General features: G+C 50.2%; 1 protein-coding gene and 1 long non-coding RNA gene across 2 annotated transcripts in view; one reads left to right on the top strand and one right to left on the bottom strand.

Annotated features, from left to right (window-relative positions):
• The window catches only part of KCNB1 (potassium voltage-gated channel subfamily B member 1), a 116,499-nt gene that overhangs the window by 97,407 nt on the left and 14,355 nt on the right, over window positions 1–4,737 (bottom strand). The gene's annotated exons all lie outside the window — the stretch shown is intronic.
• LOC114009365 (uncharacterized) overlaps window positions 1–4,737 on the top strand; it is an 8,145-nt gene that overhangs the window by 2,531 nt on the left and 877 nt on the right. Inside the window, exons 2-3 of the long non-coding RNA XR_003550792.1 lie at window positions 2,531–2,584; window positions 2,706–3,936. This is a non-coding gene — a long non-coding RNA (uncharacterized LOC114009365). The remainder of the gene's footprint in view (window positions 1–2,530; window positions 2,585–2,705; window positions 3,937–4,737) is intronic.

The raw sequence follows: 4,737 nt of genomic DNA, 5'->3' as shown, positions 1-4,737 counted from the left end.
GACTTGAGAAACACACCTGGTGTGTATGCGTGTGTGTCCAAGGTTCCAAAAGGGGGGAGAGGTGGAGGGGAAGGGACTGCAGGGTGATGGCACCCCAGGACAGGGCAGAGGTATGCTTTCTCACTTTCCCTCTCTGGTGAGTGAGCGCATGTGCCCTCTAGCAAAAAAGGTGGAGGAAGGAAAAAGCCACTTCTTTGGCCTATGGGTTGGAGCTGGAGCAGGGTCCTCTCCTGCAGCTGGACTGAGATTTGCACCAGTGCCTGCTGGTTCCCAGGCCTGCTGGCTCAGACCGAATTATACCAATGGCTTCCCTGGGCCCCCAGACTGTGGGATTTCTCAGCCTCCGTAGCTGTGTGAGCTAATTCCTCATAATAAGACATAGTACATCTACATATATATTATATAAGGATGCTATTTTATGTATATCTTATTTAGCATCTATGTATCTCATGTGTGTGTGTATATACATGTGTGGGTGTGTATATGTGTGTGGGTGTGTATACATGTATGGGTGTCTACATGTGCGTATAAACTTATTGGTTCTGTTTCTCTGGAGAGCCCTGACCGATAGCGGCGACCTGCTGTTTCTGTCACTGAGCTCTTCCCACCTCCTCCCTCTCAAGCAGAAGGGCCTCAGGAAGAAGCCATGATGCCCTCTCTTCCGTTTCGAGCCATCCTAAGGCCGTGCTACAGGATCAAACACTGAAACCCCACAGGCTGCATGCGGCTCCCAGACATGCTCTGTCTGGTCCCCCTAAGAGTGTTTTGGTTTTGTTTTTTTTTGGTTTTTTTTTTCAGAGGTTTTAGCTATAGGGTGCATGTGCTCATCAGACAGACAGAGAGAGACAGAGAGACAGAAAGAGAGAAATCACCCCCCAGGGAAGATGGCCATGCTGCAATCCCTTCTCCTCCATTCTCCTCTCGGGATCTTGGGCACCCATGCACACACACGCCTGGCGTGAGTTTAAGCTGCTGGGTCCAGGATTCAAACCACAGTTGACTACATGGGAGTCCAACAACATAGCCATCACGCCAACTGCTGGTCCCCCACTAAGGGTTTTTAATTAAAAAAAAAAAATTTGCCAACATTGAAATGCTGGGATAGCTCACATGGAAATGAAAACTTCTGGCTGGACGCAGAACCCTACCTGGAGTTGTGAGCTGGGACAGGGTGTGAGTGCTCCAGGCAACCACAGATACCATCCCTGCTGTTGCCCTTCTCGTTACTGAGGTCATGTACTCCCTGTCTGCCCACTGACCTTGCCCTTCTGCAGTCCCTCCACCCGCCACTCTGCCTGCTGACACTGCCTACCCCCCCAGCCTCTGAGTTTGAGGCCCCAGCTGTGGCCTCTGTGGCCCTAGGCAGAGCTCAAAGGGGCAATGCATCTCTGACAGATTCTCGGGGACCGAGGGGTCTTCTGCCCTCACTCGTAAGCATCTCAGAGTTTCTGCCCAGTGGGCAGGGCCGGCTTCTCGGGTGCAGCTTACAGTCACGCAAAGCCCTGGGCTCAGAGGAAGGCTCCACACGTGCTCTGCTACCCTGCTCTCACCATCTTAAAATGTGCACTAGATTCTGAATAAGGGGGCCATGTTTTCATTTTGTACTGCACCCACAAGTTCCATAGCTGCCCTGCCAGTGGGTCACTCACTAATGAGGGCCACTGAGCCTACACACACCCTGGGGACTTGGCCAATGCTCCCAGTCATGAGGCCATCAAGGCTCCAATGTTTTTAAACACAGGGAGCTCAGCAGGGCAACCTGGAGGGAGGGGGAAGAGAATAAAGAGACCTTGGGTTGCATTTGACTGGAGCTTCGTGCAACCTGGTGCAAGCAGTGAGCGCAGAAGAGAAGGGGGAGTAGCGTGGAGACTGGGGAGAGGCCCTCGCCAGCCACTCTTTGTCTCAGTCATTGTGTGCAGTGTTCAAGGACTGGATTGAGGCAAGGTTTGCGGCAGATGCTCTTGAGGAAAGGAAGGGAGAGGAAAAACCACGTGAACGAAGCGTCTGTGCTCAGCTGTGCACCTGAAGAGCTCCCGCCTGTCCAGTAGCCCTGCGTGGCTGTTACCATGCCCATTTTCCAGCTTACGGACATGAGGCTCAAGGTGCCGTATGTAGGTGCTTCCCAAGGTCTCACAGCTCACACGGGGCAACACTGGCATTATGAACCAGACCACCGGAGGCCTGATCCAGACCTCTGGCCATGTACTCTACCGGGGAGATGGCGTATGGGAGCAGGGAAGTCACTGGTGAAGAAGGGGGGAAGGATGCCCGCCCCGAGTGGCCTAATTCTTAAAATAAACAGAGAGACCGTTTATCATGGAAAGCGTGTAAATGCCACCAAGTCCAAATGGATTCTTTTATTATGTCAGAAAGGCCTCTCTGAAGAGGTCACATAGAAGCTGCGATCTGATGGATGAGAATGGGCTGGCTGGCATTGCTAGGTATGCAGCCAGAGACCCAGAGAGGTTAATTGATTTGTGCAAGGTCGCACAGCTAGCTGGCCCTTCCTCTCTCTCCTTTCCACCCACAGATACCCATTGAACTCCTTTTCTGTACCAGGCCCTGAAATGATTTTGAAACACAGGTCAGCAAATTTCCCTGAAAGGTCTAAATTATAAATGCGCTGTGGGCATTAGAGTGTCCACACATAACAGGTAAATGAATGGGCTTGGTTGTGTTCTGATAAAACTTTATTTACAAAACAGGCTGCCACCCACCCTGCTCGAGAATACAGAAATGAGTAAGACATAGTCCTAGACTTTGAGAACATCCTGTGTTATTTGGGGAGATGAATCAAGTTGAGAAGAAAATAGAATACAAGAATAAGCATGCTGAACAGCCCAGGAGAGGAGAATGGAGAACAGGTAGAAGAAAGATCTCTTCCACAGCTCAAGAGGATGGGAATCAAGTTCAGGTTCACATTGTGTGAATATTCATTTATTTAATTTTTTGTTTAATGCTTATCTCCCTATATGACAGTCCTGGGCTATTTTTGCCAGCCTCTCTCTCTCTCTCTCTCTCTGAAACTGTGCTTCTGTTTTTCTTTAGAGAACCATCTCTTGCCCATTCTCAGTTCCAGCCCAGCTCTAGCCATTTACATGTGATCCAAACCCAGCTAAGGGATTGGCTCAGGGATGGGCCAATGAAAATCAGCCCTGGGATTTTGCGGGGACTATTAGAAGACAAATTTTTCCCCAGGAAGTAAGCCTGAAGTTGCTGGAGGCCATCTCTCCAGCCATGTTGGTGCAGCCTTCTGAGAAACCAACACGGAGAAAAACAGAGCTCAGAGATTCAGAAGACAAAGTCCTAGTGACGTATGTACGCCTCCCTATCCAACCCTGCCTGAAGCCTTCCCTCACCCAAGACTTTTCAATTACATTTTTGCTTAAGTCCATTTAAACTGCATCTTTGTCACCTACAACCAGAAGAACCCTAATGATAAATAAATAAGTACTTCTCAAACACTCGCCTGGTGCTTGGCATATAGTAACAGGCTCCAAACAACAGGTGGTGTTGAAACAGATCTTCAATGCATGCTCATACACCCACATCCAGTTACAAGGACCAGAGACACCAGGAAGGAAGACACTTGGAAACAGAAAGAACTATCTCAGAATAGGAGGAAAGGACTGAATCAGATGACAGTCACCACCGCAAGGAACAATGAAGGATGTGCAAACAACAGAGCAGAGAAGAGATCGAAGGAAATCGATCCATTCAAGTAGAATGGGAATTCCAGGCTACTGATAAGCGAATGGCAGGCTGGTGCAGCTTCGCCTTATCTCCACCTGTCTTTGCTTCTCAGGTGTCCCCACAAGCAATCATGGACTGCTTCCTGGTACAATTGACTCTGCAAAGACTCCAAGAGCAAAGCCAGCCAAGGTCAAGGGCCCCTCGGATCACAAAGGCCTTGAAAAGTCTCAGAGATGAGCCTGTGTAAGTATTGATAAAATGACAGTCTATTTTTAGAGTCTGTTTGACTCTAGGTCCATTACCTGGCAGACTTCAGTGACGGTGAGGAATCAGCAAATGCAAAATTGTTCTCTGCTGTCAGGCTATGGTGGGCCGCTATGGTAGAGACCAGGCTCACTGGAGAGCAAAAGTGGAACAGCCAGGGTGGGAGGGCACATCTCGAGTGTCTGACAATAGTGTCTCCTCCCCGTGATGTGTGGGGACAGGTAGCAGGCAGGGAGAGACAAGGAAAGCAGAGGGAGCAGAGGTAAAGAGGTATGCCTGAGGGCCCTTGCTGGCTAAGGGAGGCTCCTCTGGTCAATCAGCATGAGATCAAGTGTGCTTGCTTATTTATTCTCTCAACAAACATACACTAACACTTAGCTGCAATAACAACAGTAACAACAGTTCACGCGCTCTGAGTCCTCGCTCAGTACCAGGCTCTGCTCTCAGTGCTTCACATAGAATTTGCACAACAGGGTCCTTGTGAGGTTCCCTGAATGATGGGTCAGGAAATCGAAGCCCCGAGAAGATAAGTCATTCCCAGAGAGCACACAGCTTACAAGGGGCTGAGCTACGATCTGAACCCAGGCATTGGGCTGCCGAGCCTGGACTCTCAAGCGTGCCTGTCTGTGGGCCAGGCCTGGCATCCGCAGAGCAACCCACAAGCTCGTCTTCACAGCGTTTTGTTCGAGGAAGGTACAGACGTCAGGTTTCCGGAGCACAGAGGAGGGAGCAGTCAATGCTGCCTGCAGGGGACTGTGGGTGGTGGGGGGGGCGGGGGGG

This window comes from Tupaia chinensis, unplaced genomic scaffold, assembly GCF_000334495.1.
Source record: "Tupaia chinensis unplaced genomic scaffold, TupChi_1.0 Scaffold000049_1, whole genome shotgun sequence".
Lineage (NCBI taxonomy): Eukaryota > Metazoa > Chordata > Mammalia > Scandentia > Tupaiidae > Tupaia > Tupaia belangeri.
This window is presented reverse-complemented; position numbering and strand designations above follow the sequence as displayed.